Source organism: Thunnus albacares, chromosome 6, assembly GCF_914725855.1.
Source record: "Thunnus albacares chromosome 6, fThuAlb1.1, whole genome shotgun sequence".
Taxonomy (NCBI): domain Eukaryota; kingdom Metazoa; phylum Chordata; class Actinopteri; order Scombriformes; family Scombridae; genus Thunnus; species Thunnus albacares.
Genome location: NC_058111.1, coordinates 4,803,908 through 4,820,518, shown reverse-complemented (window position 1 = coordinate 4,820,518; position 16,611 = coordinate 4,803,908). Strand labels below are relative to the sequence as shown.

General features: G+C 39.0%; 2 long non-coding RNA genes across 2 annotated transcripts; one reads left to right on the top strand and one right to left on the bottom strand.

The window, feature by feature from the left end:
• Window positions 1-318: 318 nt before the first annotated feature.
• Window positions 319-6,131, bottom strand: LOC122983403. The gene is made up of 2 exons (XR_006403673.1): window positions 6,053-6,131; window positions 319-4,539 (listed from the first exon to the last, which is right to left on the bottom strand). It is a non-coding gene; the product is annotated as an uncharacterized LOC122983403 (long non-coding RNA).
• A 3,770-nt stretch (window positions 6,132-9,901) lies between these two features.
• Window positions 9,902-11,516, top strand: LOC122983402. Its single transcript, XR_006403672.1, has 3 exons — window positions 9,902-9,942; window positions 10,529-10,800; window positions 11,265-11,516. It is a non-coding gene; the product is annotated as an uncharacterized LOC122983402 (long non-coding RNA).
• The last annotated feature ends 5,095 nt before the right edge of the window (window positions 11,517-16,611 follow it).

Below are 16,611 nucleotides of genomic sequence, written 5' to 3'. Positions count from 1 at the left end.
TTGAGGCTGTTGGTTTCTGGTGAGTTGAAATTTAAGTGTTGTTTTTCTTCTCTTCCTTGCTTCTAGACAATTCAACAATTGTTTTGATGAAGGTGAAGGTCGTGGTAGATGTCTTTCTCTCTCTTCTTAAAGCTCTTTACCTTAATGTCTCTCACCCGAAAGCACACAGGTAGACGAGTGAAAACTACTCTTCCATTTCTACGGCTCAGATCATCCTCAAGTAGTTTGTTCTTCACCCGCTAGATTTTGTGTCGTTTTGTCAATTTCTCTTTTTTTCTGCTGCATATTTTTACCTAATTGTAGAATCAAATCATCAACTGAGATGCAAATACATTTTTTAATTGAACATGAAACCGACTGGCGGATGAGACCGAAGGAGCAGGAAGGAAGAAACTCCAAGAGACTTTCTATACAAGTAAGTGTAAGTTTGCTCTACGTACAAAACAAAGTCAGTAACATGTTAAATGCATCATAAAATATTAGTTTTATGCAGATCATCAATAAATATAGACATTTATACACACTCACAGGTACATTTCACGCTTCCTAAGCTGTCTTTACTTCTACTCTCTATCTCACACATGGTTGAGTGGAGTTGGCAGACAGAAAGAGAGAGAGAGTGAGAGTGAGAAGAGGAGGAGAGGGGAGTACTTGTACAGAAAGACCAATAAAAAGACTAAAAAGAGGGTGGGAGAGGTAGCATGGGAGGGGGGGTGGGGGGGTTGCTGTGGTTGGAGCAGATGTGCCTTTTTCCATCAAAGCCTCCCTGTACAACAGGAAATGAAAGACAACAAGACTGAACAAACAAAGAGCAGATAAACAAGCAAACAAACCGGTGAAAAAAAAGAATACACGCAGCAGGGAGCCTCTCGTCCCTGCCGACACAGCTGGCTCCACTTCTCCATCTCACCTAGCTTCGTCATCTACACCTCGTCTAATTTTCTGTACACCTCAGTTTACACCTTCATCATCTCTCCCTGCATGACAATAAATATAGGAACAAAGTAAAAAATACACACAAACAACAGCAGCTCCTTAATTTACACATAATACAATAAAAGGGATTAAAGGCACCAGTTCAAGTTACACAAACAGGAATTATTTATTATTATTATTATCTAATCAACTGCCCAACCACTCACTCAGTGTAAGAGATGTACAATTAAAAGATTAAATATCACAGATTCTTCTTCTTTGAGGGAATCTTTGGAGCCTTTACAGTGTCAAGTGTAAGAAATGCTGTAAAGAAAAATGTTTTTAATCACCGTAGATCTGCCTCCAAATGATGTGGCAGGTGGAAAGTGAATTCTAAAAAAAAAATATTGCATCACGAATGCTGCAAAGACATTAAAACACATCCAAAGAAAGCTCCCGAGATGATGAAATTCTCCACAGTCATGAGTTTCCCAGACAAAAACAATCTGCCCGGCTCCAGCGTTCCCAGCCAAGAAATACAGTGTTTCCCACAGAATTAGATTTTAATTGTGGTGGTGGCTGACTGGAGGGAGGGGTCAAAAAAATGTTTGATTATTAAATATTAACTAACTTTCCATCAAAACACACAGACTCACACACCCCAGAGTCCCAGAGTTCATTTGAATGTATCAGTTTTTAACAAATTGATTGATTGATTCGACCAGCCGTCTTCTTTGCGGGGAAAAACTGGGAATATAGACTCCTCCTCTTCTTCTTCTTTGGTTTTATTGGCGGGCTACAAACCAAAGTTAAAGGTGCATGCAGCCACCTACTGTACCAGAGTGTGTAACATCATGCTATTCATAGACGGGTACGTTGTTGTGTGTTTGTGAGAGAAAGAGCGAGCGAGAGAGAGGTGCAGTGTGGATATTGTGGCGGGAACAAATAAATGAATGTATGGGAAATCCTGAAATATATACAGCATGTTAACAACCAACTGTGTTCATTTGTAGGCTTTAGAAGTGATGGTAAACGTGTTTTTCTAAGCCAGGCTAGCTGTGTCGCCTCCTGTTTCCAGCGATGTTATTCATGCAAAGAGATAAGACTGATAAAACATATCAAACATGTTTGCAACCCAAGTGTGATGTAGAAACTTGAAGCCTCCAACACTCATTAGTCATTTTAAGACTTAACTTAACTATTCAATCAAACATTATGTGGAAAAACCTAAGTATACAGTGTAAAAACAGTATTTTCATGTCTTAACGTGTGTAAGATCTTTAAGATATTTTAATGATCTTGAAACTCCTTTATTGGTTATTGGCCGATGTCAAAACTCCTCATCCTTCAAAAAACGTAGTAATTCACTTGAAATTATTAAACTGAATAACAGAAATGTGTAAAATATTAAGATATGACAACATAATATCAACACTATTTGCCTTGAAGTTGATCGAACACACTGAATGACCACCCAGACATATTTGCACTTATTTTAAGTTGTTTTGAACAAAAGCATCTGCCAAATGAAAGTTATGTGACAGAATGTATTTGGTAAATCATATTTAATAGGTTCATGAACACATTCAATCACTGATTCCAGGAGTGGATGCAGAAGCTGAAAACAACACAGACTGCACACTTCCAGGGAGAAAGGTCCAACTGCAGACCTCATGTCTGGAGACCTCAGGGCTAGAAAGCTGATTTCACACTGGCAGTGTGTGTAGATGTGGAAAAAAAAGGCATGTTTGCAATGGAAAAGTCTTTTTTACCATCCATCCAGTCCAGTTCTTATAATAAAAACACTTGGACACAGTCTCACAGATCAGAACGTGAGCTCGATGGGTGTAATTTAATACAGATTTTGCAAATAGGAGCAGAATTATACCTTTTAGAGCGAACATATCCGGTCACTATATTTTGCCCCTGTGACACAGACTCCGAAGGATCTCTTTCTGAAACTGCTCTTGATGTAATGGTTGAGAACTTTGACTATCAGACTTGATTGAGCTGAAGATGGACGTGTTTGCCACAACATCAAAAATCATGGCGGAGCCTGTAGTTGGAGGAGATTCTGAAGAAAGCTCACAATTTAGAGGTGGACTTTTCTTTCTGTTTGTTTCCATTTTTTCATCTACACCTGTGGTAGGTTTACCTTTTAGGGGTTAACCTGGAGTACACACACATACACACACACACACACACACACACACACACACAGTTTTCAATCACTCTCCAGAGAAGGAATGCTAACTCTTTGGTGTTTACCGCAGATAACCTGCAGTCAGTCTGTGGATGATGCATTAAAACGGCTTTACTTGTGCTTTTCTCATTCCTGCTCTTTCATGGAGCAGACTGGCTGCAGACGTCCTCAGTAAGAAGACGCTACAGGAAGATATTTAACCCCGGAATCCTTCGGCAGGATGGGATCACACTCTGAGGGATAGATCTGATACGCTTGAGCTCTCATTCAAATTCACACCACAGCCTCCTTCACCTAAACTCACCCGTAGAATTACAATTTTGGCATTTACCTGACAGATGTAGCAATGACTACTAAACTGACAACATTACAAGAGATGATATGAGGTTAAATCCACTGTATGTAAGAAAGCCAAGGTGTGGCACCATCTGTTGGAATCCCAGCCAACAGGAAAACTGTTGTCAGTGAGCTGAAAACCAAATAATTGTACAAAGACTCAGACACAATTTAATTTCTGGCCAAACCATCGTACATTCAAATCCAGACTGAAGTGCACCTGATAATCATGACACCAAACTATCTGAGAAGTAACACGTGGACGCATTTTGAATTTTTCCACGTCTTTCTATCTCAACGCACCTTAATGTGATGTCCGAAACGAACCAAAACCCCCCCCCAGGCCTGTGGTGACATTATTAGTAGCAGCCAAAACTTTACTTTTTAAGATTTGACGGTGTGCCGCAGTGAGGTGACGTACTGCATTCAGAGACAGCATTACCCAGCTATCATATTAGTCTGTGACAACGTCCAGTCTGACTACAACTGTCTGATCAGGTTAAGTTAAGTAAAGGAAACAATACCTACTATACTTGAATACTTGAAAATACATATCAATCAAACTTTGATTTGGCCAATAATTGGATCTCATCAACACTCTTCTCACTCAATCTTGTTGATTGGCTGAATGAATGATTCACTTTGATCACATTACAACCACACCAGCAAACAGCACCCAAGAAAAAAGGAATTTGGCAGTGACTTTGTGATGCTGAAAGCTACGCAAATAATAGCTGGATTTTCTTGGATAAAATGAGTGTTTTTACAGCTCATTGCAGATTGGATGGAAAAAAAACCTCTACAGCTCATTTTGCATAGAAAGTGTCATGAATAAACTGCAGGAAAATGCGAGAAATCATCGGTGAAACTTTTGCATTTAAGTTATATTGACATCTCACCAGTAGTTTCGCACCACAAAAAAAAAGTTGATGATGAGCCAGAACTTTGAATCTGTGAAATGTGAGTACCACATTGCATAAGAGCCACTCTGGTTTCAGCCGTGCATTTTGTTGCAAGAAGACAGTGGACCGTTGAGAGACCAGCACAGTCAGAAGTCTCTGTGGCCTCAACCTGCTGAGATGAATCTAATAATGAGACACACAAAGTCAACAGCTGCTCTAGAGTTCATAATACTTTCCATCTCTTTAAGCTAACGTTACACTCGGTGCATGCAGTGATTTTATTTGTTTTATCATTTGTGACGTTGCTACATATATATGACATTGATTATTACGACTGGCTGAACCTATCTAAGGTCTTTCTAGGAGACGGGTTTGGATAAAGCCACAGATATGCTTCTATTTCTACAAGTCAATCCACACCCACCGAATGACAAGTGTGTCAATTTCCTGGAAATCTTCCTATAAGATCAGGACTGAGCAGTAAAATGAAGAAAGAGAAGAATGATTCAATTTGTGTGTGACAAGACTTCATCGATTGTACAGTTAAAAACAGACTTTTTCAACAGCAGAGTGTCCTAATTCCATGTTATATGTTATCTGTATGTGAGAAGCAGGCTCTCAGCTGGAAGGAAAAGCTCATGAGACACATCAATGTGCACGTATGGGCAACAAAGCCAAACACACACACATCTTACAGATGATGATGAAAGACGAAGATATGAATCACATATACAGACACACATCAAGACTCAGAGACACACATACTATCATATATTTCAGTAATACATTTTCATGCAAACATACATAGTGACCAACTACAATTCAGTAATAAATAATAGTGATAATGATACACTTTATTTATATAGCAGTGAGTGAGTAGAGCTAGTCAGGGCCTGTGATAAGTTGAAAGACTCGTTTAAGAATTCTTGGCCGAAGGGGTCACTGTGGCAGCAAACATGAAATGAGAATTCAGTAAGTGACTGACTCAATGGCTAGAAGCTCTGCTCTGAGCCTGGACAGCTCAGGATCGGTAACCATTCCTGCAAAATCACTCTCTTCAATGGATGACCCACAACTGCGTTACAGACACCGCCTTAGTCCCTGACAGCCAACAGCTGTAATCCAACCGCAGTGGAAGAGGTGACACAGGTAATGTATAGTTAGCTAGCAGCCACATGATCTCTCAGAGAACAGAGTGATTGTCTATAATTGCACAGTAATGTCTGCAATCTGATTTTTGTACCAGAAAAAAACAGAATGAAACAAACTATTGTCTCCAACCAGCAGAAACACATGAATTGCCTTCTGATCTCTCCTGCACATCTGCTCTCTCAGCAATACAAAATAGCACTGTGTGATTCATTATCTTTCCCAAAATACAGCACATAAATACATTAATTGGACATTACAGTATCTACACAGATCAACACAATATTCCTAATACAAGGAATTTTTTAACTAAAAGTTACTAAAATTGACAGAAATTGAAATTTTCTTTGTCCTAAATTATCACAACAAAGTCTTAACTTGCTCCTCTTCAAAACTTAAAGTGAACCATGAAAAACAACACACAAAAGGACAAACAGCGCCACCCGATGGGTAAAGTAAACAACTACATGAGGTTGGGTGACTAAACAGAGACAGCGAAAATTATAACATTTAAAAAAAAAAAAGCAAAAAAAAAAAAAGCACATACCTGCAGAAGACAATGGAACACATTTGAATTGCCTTCTGGTCTCTCCTGCACATCAGCTCCTAAACATGCAAACCAATAGATGCTAAAATCTCTGCAGCGCTATGTTGACTACATGGCGCAGGGCGGCCTGCTGTGATATAAATGGTGCCAATAAAATTAAATGAAAACATCTACAAAACTAATGTCAACTGTCAATACAACACGAAACAGCTGGGTATTGACAGTAAACAATATGCATTAAATGTTACAACATACACGGTTCAGTTTCCAAAAGAAACAATAAAATAGCGCAGCAGCATTTTTCCACACAACTAACCCTCAGCAATGCAAAACAGCACCAAGAGGAACAGAAGGAGGGGCTACGGGAGATTGATTGATTCCTTCATGCATCATGCTGTCCAATCACTACAACTTATGCTTTTCTGCTGACAGCCACATTCAAACATGGATCAGTCGAAAAAAAAAAAAACGTATATAAAATCCCTTTCGTCCCGGAAGGCGTCCCGGGGAAGATCTCTGTTTGTCCCAAACACCTTTTGTAGTGTCCCCAGGATGATGGGACGTTGTTTTGAGCCCTGGTCTATATGACTGACACGAGGCTGTTATCAAAACACTTCCAACAGCAAGAAGCTATGATATCAGCTGTCCTCTCTATTTCCAATATCCATTGTGCTTTCCGTCACCAGGATGTGTATCACGTTTTTGCTTCAGCTTTGACTGTCAATCTATTAATTACATCATCGTGTTACGTGATCTTTTTTTTTTTGTGGTTTACTGCATTCGATGGGAGAATCAGCACCACCGATTTTTTATTTTGATGCGCTTAACTATTAAGATTTGTAAAACAGAAGTGGAAGGGAACTCACATTAATTCACATTTTCTTTTACAGAGATGAGGGAAACTAATATACACCTGTCACCACAGTCATCCCTCAGTTCTTACGCTCTTCACCTCACTAAGAACAGCTCTGCGGAGTTGACCAGCTACAGCTAGTTGGCTCTGTGTCTCTTTAGCATTACCAGGATTTGGCTCAAAATTAGCTTTACTGTTAGTGTTTTAACGACAACAGCCTCAACTGGTGAGTCGGCTACCTGCAGAGCGCTTATTTTCGTTTACAGTGAGATTTGAAGGGCCACCACCGAAGTTGAGGACACGTGCAGGAGAGACGATCCAGGCTGTTATTGTGGTTGAGTAGAGTTTCAGCCAATGAGAAGCCACAAAGGCCTCAGAACACTGAGACTTGGGTTTGCTGGTGGAGAAAATGTAGACTGAGACTGAGCTCCCTTCACTCGACTATCTGGGTGCTTGCTTCGTCTCCAAGGAGAAGTATTCAAAGCAAGACTAGGGGTAGACAAACAATTCTAAAGTGGGAGGGAAACTCTCTTATTCCCACTGATACACAGAAAGATGGGAAAGATGGAGACCCTTAACCAAAGAGTCCATACATTTCTTCATTGTTGTCATCTGGAAGCTCGCTATCCAGGCCAGCAGGCTCCATCTCGGCAAAGCCGGAGCGCAGCTTTTCTTGCAAGTTAAGTAGCTCGCTGATTAGAGACTCAGTGGCCAGAAGCTCTGATCTGACAGCACACACAGAAAGAACACACAACACCACCATACAGTCCCACCATCTGGGAATATCCAGTAACTTCTGCACACATGTATATTTCCATCATACATATAGGAATGGTTGAATGCACGCTATCTGCCTTGTATGTAAACATACACACACATACAGCGTGCCCTCCTGGGACAAACCGACACGTTACCTCGCTCAGCAGGAAATCGTGGGGTTCTTTGTCCAAAGGGAATAACTCTGCACACAGGAAATAATTCACTTCCCTTGTTTTCGACAGTATATTCTATGTAGACAGTTATTAAACCCAGGCCTCCATTCGAACTTAAGGATGGTTGTTTTTTTTCCCACCTCTGTCACACAATCAAATATCTGATAAATTACCACTTTTATATCTTGAGTTTTGTATTTTATTGCATTTCTTACTCATTTTTTAGTCTCATTGTCACCATGATGTGAGCAGCAACCTGTGCGATATCTCTCTGCTGCTAATCTTTGTGTTTTCCTTCCATGTTTGAGAATTTGTTCTTTTGCACTATATCTTTGCTGTTGTTAAGATGTTGTGTGTTGTTGGTCATGACAGTTGGTCATAAGCAGCTCTGTGTGTTTGCTCTCATGGTCCAAAACAAATTTCCTTTCGGGGACAGTAAAGGTTATCTTGTCTTTATCTTAAAATGCAGGATCCTGAAATTACTTTATAGTGGAAAAACTCACAAAACACTTGAAAATTCTCACCACAGAATGTCAGATCTAAAGGAAATCAATTTTCCTTTCATGTGTCCTGCAACTTCTTCACTTCTCACTAGTGAGGGAGCTGTAGTACTGCTTTCAAAAATAGACCAAACAAAGCAGGATCCACTGATCTCCATGTTTGAATGTGGCTGTTAGCAGAATAGCATAAGTTGTAGTGATTGGACAGCATGATGCACGAGGGAATCAATCATAAAACTGTTTGGCAAGTGAAGAAATAAGTACAACTGCATTTTTTAACAACAGAACAAGCAGTTTCAGAGTCTATTACAATAATCTAATAGTTGTCTAAATTTATTTCTTACACTTTTTTCTGTGCCAGTCATAAGGTGGTTTTCTCTTGAAAGGTGAAAATTAGTTACTCTGCATTGTGGCGCACCAATGTATAGAGAACAAAACCTCCAGACAACACTACAGAAAGGCAAACTCACTATATTGTGTACTATAAACCGAATAGTGAATATTTTCGGACTCAATTTATGTTTCATCCTCTGCGGACAGGAAATATGTTCACCTTTTTGAATATTCACAAGTGAGATATGCATAAACTGTCACTAACTACAAAACTTATGTTTAACTTTGACTTTAAAAGGTAAAATGATCCATTTACACTATAAAAGTTAAGCACTTGAGTGCTCAAATTTGTGGTTCAAGCTTTCTGTTAATTATTCAGAGAGATTAAAAGGGATTTACTGTATGAAATTCATAATTGTGATAGTACAGACATATGTACAAGTGCACACACACACACTCATTCACACATGTTCTCACACTTATATCTGCATGTAAATCTCCTTCAGGGATTTCTGGTTCTCACTGGGAAACATGGTGTCACTTCACTGGTGTTTCCAGAAATCCACAGAGACTACTTCCTCCACGAATCCCTAAAAACCACAGTGAGACACTGACAGCCAACCAATCGAAAAATGTGCCAATGCACTGACATTATTCTCCCGCCCTTTTCACTTTATTTTCACTTTCTTTTTTCACACTTCCATTTTGTTACTATTCCAGTTGCTCTGATTGTTTCCTTCCTTTAATACTTCTACTTTTCCCTCTTCTATCTGTTCCTTTTTCTTTTTTTTACTTACTTGAATTGTCCTACTGCTCAGTCTTTTATCTCATTTTGTATCACCCCTGCTGAAAAAAACAGCATAGACCAGCTTAAATGCACAATATGTAATTTCTGCCACTAGCTTCCCACCTCATATAATCAACATAATGCACTTTAAATAAAGATTAAACACATCAAGGTCGATTATGTTGTGAATTTGCACCTTGCTTTAAATAACTTAACTCCCCGGGGGACTATGGTTGTAGCCCAGGTGGTGGCAGGTTGAGCTTGCAGGGCATAAAAGGCAACGCTAGGCCATTAGCATGGCGAGAGGAAACTGCGCCACTTAGGAGACAGGAAGTGTGTATCATTTCATACCACTGGTGCAGCTTGTAATGCGTCATCTTTTGATACAGAGCATGTTTGGTTTAGACATGCGTAGTGCGACATTCAGTAATCACACTCGGTGAGCTTTTTCTGTCTTCACCGACAGCAAACGCCGACCGCTCATTGTGAGTAACTTATATCTGATTATCTATCACGTAAAGATATTTGATATAGATAGTTGACATACTACTGCACTGGACGTCATACAGCCCCTCCAGAAATCAGAGGCACTATAAATAGTTATAGTTTAAGCACAAAATATTTGTGGAACTTTTGAATATGTCTTTATTTTTGGTTGTTCTCTCAATTTTACAGTGAAATTCAGCAACTGCTTTGATGCATTTTTTTTCTTTCCTGTCGCGCCCTTTTTTCTGTTTACATGCAGTAGTTGGGAAGGCATTTTGGTGATAATCAACAAAAGTGACTGTGTTCTAATGAAACGCTAGCACTTCTATTTGGATTTAATTAGCTCTGATTAAGGACCGTTTCAGCTGAGTGCTGAGGTAATAGCCAATAGTAAGTGATTAGTTCACCCATACTCATAAAACTGGAGTTACATCCAGAAAACTATTTTTCTACAGTAAACACTGTTTTGAAGTGTACCTGCATGTGTCATCCAAAATAAAAAAAAGACTGGATAACATTTAACATATTTCATGATAAAACTTTTACTCATTTCTAAAATGTGTTTCTTTTTTCATCTAATTTCAGGTCCACATAAGGTGTTTTGTGTGGCTCAGGGAGGATGTGTGGAAGAGGATTGAAATGCACAAAAGACTCTTTGTAAAGGAGCTAGCTGTGGTCATCTGGGGGACAGCTACCCTGAGGGGTAGCCAAGGGGGAAGCCAAACCCCCCTTAACCCCAACAAAATCGATGACGCTGAGAGGAATGTTTACTGATGAAAAACCTGGATTATCATTTTGCAAGCGACTTTGAATGCGGATACTGTCATAACCCAACAGGATTGGTGTTGTCGTTTCCAGTGAGTTTGTTTTCACAAAGATACACATGCTTGATACTTGCATGTGTGTCTGACCATAAAATATGACAATGTTAGTGCCATATATATATATATATATATATATATATATGTATATATCAGCACCAGGAGCAGATGAGCATAGGGATATGGCTACATACATATATGTATGTATATATATTTCATGATGATCTTGTCTGAAGTATATGACAGGATTTCGTTTTCCTTTTTGACAGTGGAGGTTATCAGACGTAGCCATTTTTAAATCCCCCGCCGTGCTCCGGTGAATGCAGGCTGTTGTAGCTGTCACCAGCTGTACTCATGAGAAAAGTCAGCCTATGTTTTCCAAGTGGATCTCAGACAGGCTGAGGTGCAACATAGCTGTAGATTTTCCTTCTGCCTCTTACATTTTCTCCGTAATCAACCTGATCTAACAATAAAATCTGGTTTTGTTGGTTTTCTTTCAGGCTGCTTCCATTGGTGGCTGCAGGAGCGAAACTGACAAGGAAGAAGAGCGTGAGGAAATACATAATGGAAAAAATACAGGAGATTGGTAAAAAAGACTGAAAAAAACATTGTGTGTGTGGATGAGGGGGTTTGGTGCTTGAATTATATCATCAATATGTCAAGCACTGCTATTGTTATTATTACTGTCATTGATGGCTTGTTGCTGTTGTTACAGTTTTTATTGTTACATATTGTGATAATTGTAGGTTATTGTTTAACTAAATCAAATATATGAATAAACATACTCAAATTACTGATTCCTAATGGATTTAGTTCACTTTCATATAGTTTGTTTCAGGGTAGTTAATTGGTCATCTTGAGCTGTGGCCAACTGACTGAAATTCACCATTGATATCCATCCTCCCCAGGCAAGGCTGGCTCCTGTATAAATACCAGCATACACCAGCCATAAAACACCACTATAGGCTGGTCACCGGCATGACCAGCACAAATATCAGCTTAAACCAGCAGGTCACCAGCAAAAAACACCACTATAGGCTGGCACCTGTATAAATACCAGCATACACCAGTCATAAACCACCACTATAGGCTGGTCACCAGCAAGACCAGCACAAATACCAGCTTAAACCAGAAAGACATCAGCAAAAATCACCAATGTAGACTGGTCACCAGTATGACCAACAAAAAAGTACCCACAACACACTCTAAGCTGGTCATCAGCAAGACCAGCACAAAAAACAGCTTAAACCAGCATGTCACCAGCAAAAAACACCACTATAGGCTGGCACCTGTATAAATACCAGCATACACCAGCCATAAACCACCACTATAGGCTGGTCACCAGCAAGACAAGCACAAAAACCAGCTTAAACCAGCAGGTCACCACCATATACCAGTAAAATGTCAACTTAAATCAGCACCAGCATGCATCAACAAAAACACCAACATAGGCTGGTCATCAGTATGACCAACAAAAAAGTGCCCAAAACACAATCTAAACTGGTCACTAGCAAGACCAGCACAAAAACCAGCTTAAACCAGCAGATCACCACCATACACTAGTAAAAACCACCAGCATGCCCAGCACAAATGTCAGCTTAAATCAGCACCAGCAAAACCACCAACATAGGCTGGTCACCAGTTTAACCATCAAAAAAGTGCCCAAAACACAATCTAAACTGGTCACCAGCAAGACCAGCAAAAACCAGTTTTGTTGGTCTATGCTGGCTGTTTCTAGCAGGAACTTGTTCCTGCCTCGAGTTCCTCATCCTCACGCAGAAGGGGACTTTGTAAACTATTTCTTTCTTTTTTTTTTAAAGGATGCAGGTGTTGTCTTTTATCAAGTTTATTTCAGGATCTGTCAAGTTAAACTCTTATCTTGAGTGACTGCAGTCTGCAACAATCTCTGCGAGCACATTTGACTTAAACCATTTTAAATGAGCTTAAAGCAAATTCAGTCCAAGGTTGTTTGCTTCAACAAGAGAGTGCTTTATCTACAAGTCAAGATGTCTTTGTGTTTTTCCACATCGAGTCAAGGTTTCTAACATTTAACAAAAGCTGTTCAGGGAGCAGCAGAGGGAATTATTCTGATAAAGAGCACTTTGGACATTGTGTTTATCTTTTGCTGCAGGAATAAATACAAAAGTCAAATGGGTTTTTCCTCTGGAGAAGTATAGACGGTTTCCCGGGCAGAAAATACATAGCCGCAGTGTCATGATAGCTTATATGGACATTTTCAGTGTTAAGAAAGCAGAAATAAAACTTGTTCAAAACCCTTCATATCACAATTTAGAGGTGAATTTGTATGGGAGATTCATCCTTGATATATGACACATATTCCAGTAAGAAACAGCAGCTAGTAGCATTGATAATGCTAATACAGGCTACACAAAGTTAACTGTACAGGAAGTGAAAAATGAACTGAATGAGTCCCAAACATCAATCAGCAACACAGGGTAAAAGCACAGAAAACCCTTTTACACAAGTAACGTTGGCATGAAAACAAATATTAGCTTGAAAACAATAAAGTAATGTTAGCATTAAACCATAAAGTGACGTTAGCATAAAACTCCTGCTGTTTTACTGCTGCACAGGACAGATGCACTCATTCTGGTTATATTTGTAACGTTTGCACTCCTGTTTCCAACCCTACTTTTTCTTCATAATATGCAAGACACTGACCTGTGGTGTATACAGGCAATACATGATTTAATCAGTATTATTGATCAGACACACAGGATCATGACTATGGACTCTGCACAGCTGTTGGATTGTTTTTTCCTTTGAAAATTTATCGATGTAACAACACAATGCATTTTCCACCCATAGCCATCCAGTTTACACAGAAACACACAAACTACATGTCAAACTGATCACCGAAGTATTGATCACATCACAGCCTCAAACACACAGTAACAGAGTGAGAGCTGTCTTAATTTAAAACAAACGTTTCTTCTTGCAAACCAGAATGACTGAGAGATCATGAGCATATGAAGTTGTTTTTGTGCCTTAAACTGCACAAACCACTAAAGTAATTAATTAAAAACGTTCATTATCCCATGAGGGAAACCTCCTAGTTAGCTCACAGTGCAGAATTAGCTGTTAGCTTCAGAGATCTGGTCAGAGTCTTGTATTTTATGTAGGAGGTGGATGAATTTTACACTGAAACTGCAGGAAGAAACACTCGTTATAAGGAAAGACAGCTCACTCCGTTACTGTGTGTTTAAAGGCTTTGTTTTGACTGTTGTCTTTGTCATGAGTACTTTCACACAGAACACAAATATTACACGGCGCAAAAGCGACGTAATTTTTTTTTCAGAACGAGGTCGATTTTTCTGAGTTTTCACACAGCGAATAAAAGCATCAACCAATCATGAAGCGTAACCTGCACACAGCTGTTTATTTTGAAGGCCCACATAGAGTGTTGACTATCCTGCTGTATGTGTTTTGAAGCTATTTACAGTATCTACATTGACAGCAGACAGGTAGGCTCACTCGCTTCGGTGGGTGGGAAAATAAAGCCAATGAATCAATATATTGATTCATATATCATCATATGCATCATCATCATGTATTTATAAATACAAACATTGGATTTCTTCCCGTGGAGTCGACATGAAAACTATTTTGGTTCAGTAAGTGTCTGCTGTCAGTCAGCCTGGTGAAGACAGTTTGTTCAGCCGCTGTCCTCTCAGCTCCTCAACTCTGACAGATGGTTGCTTCTGAGACGTTGAACGCAGGTCATTCATCATCATCTTGTCCTTCTTCTCTTCTCACTCGACAAAAGAAGAGGAGAGCGTTTTATCTGTTCAATCCACACCGACTCTGACCTGCGTTCAGTCATGCAAACTATTCACAGGCGAGTATTCTGCATTTTTGTGTCGTTTATTCGTCACGTCCCCCAGTGTGTAAAGACCTTAAGGCTGTTTAATGAAGATGGAGGTTTGTCAGACACACACACAGATTGTGCACTACATAGTAAGCGAGGAACATACTATCATAAAATCATTTTATGGAATTTAGTCTTACTAGTCTGTTACAAAATCAATGCTACACCTTCACCAAATGTCCATGAGCTAAAAGGAGATCCCTATTCATGAAGAGGCTCTTGATCCAACACTTTAACACACTAACAGTTATTGAACTTGAGGAACGAATCAGGGAGTCAATTGCTGGGAAATGAAGAATGTTGCTGCAGTTTTTCTAGACAAAAGGAGTTAATGGTCCTTTGCTGATTCTGAAAGACATGCAGAGGATGAGGACCCTGTCTTTACTGCCACACTGCTGATGATGACCTTCTTCAAAGAGAAACAGGGTTTTTTCTTCCTACTGGGTGATTTTTTTTTCTATTTATGCAATAACCAGGTTTAGTCTATGCAGTTACCTTTGTTTTATTATATAAGTGTTTTTATATTATTGGTCTTGATCCAAAAAAAGCATTTGACTACATTTTCAGAGATGAAAGCATACGGCTTTTCCCGATGGTCTTATTCAGATGGTAAGATGTCTGTATTTCAAGTCAAGTGTTCATGTAAATGTCAATGGGTTTTTAACTGAGTGTTCTGAAGTGGAGAGAGGTGTGAAGCAGGGCTGTCCATTGAGTGCAGCTCTATATTTTGGCCATCACACCTATAATTAAACATATACACAATGGCAGTCCTTTTGCTATAACGTGTAGGACATGCACACAAAGTTCCAAACAAAACATTAATATTTAAGTCCAACAAGAAATGTAGTGAATGTAGTGAAAGAAACTTGGAGTAAAAATTGTGTGAAATCAAAGTAGAGGTACAGAAATGGGAAAACAAAGATACTAATTACAAAACAAGAATAAATACTGTCAAAACTTTCATCCTATCCAAGCTCCTTTTTCTAGCGAATATTTTTCCTCCAGCCAACAAAATAATACCCCGACTAAACAAACAGTGTGCCAACTTAATTTGGAGAACAACCAGGGAAGTCACCACAAGAGAATTAATGTATAAAAAGGCAAAGAATATGATGGTTTGGATGCTGTGGAGCTTGGTGACAGATTAAAAATTGGCCTTGTAAAAAAAAAAAAAAAAAAAAAAAAACATATCTGCTGCTATCACCAGAAATGCTCTCTGGGTTGGAGATCTTCCAAGTTGAGGCAGGGCAAGACATGGCCCTTATTATAAATTATTATACAGCGATTTTATTATACAGTTCCAACATTTACAAATAGACTGGGGTAGTTTACCCAACAAAATGATTTATAATAAAGTAAATGACTTTTAAATATGGGGGGGGGTCATTAAAAAAAAAGCTTATTATGAAAGCACAGAGGTGATAAAATATTTAATAAATGTGAATCTGTTAGAGAGCATTAGGGATGATGGCTGATATCTGTAGGAAGACTTCCTGTTCGAGCTGTTATGTCACAACAAAAGAATGTCCAGTGATTTACTACAATGATGATGAGACACAGCGGCGTCTTCTAATGAATCGTTAGAGAGCTCAGGAAGTCTGGGATGAACTGAAAGCGCTTGGTGTACATTGTGATTTATGTTATAAATCAGTCTGTATGTATTGTATTGTATTATGGAAAATAAATTGCCATCCAGACATAGAGAACTGATAGAGATAATTATATGCATTGTATGTTTAAAACTGTGGAAAACAAGATGTGCTATGATAATACAACAGACTGTTGCCGACAGCGACGCCGTAATTAAACAGATACTCACTGATAGAAAGAGAAATCTCAGCACCTCCTCTGGAACATACTGGACTTCTGAACCGACAGCACAAGATCACTGAACTCTAGCTTTATTTAATTTATATGTAATTGTTATTTGCTCTGAAATTCAATAAATATCTTTTTTT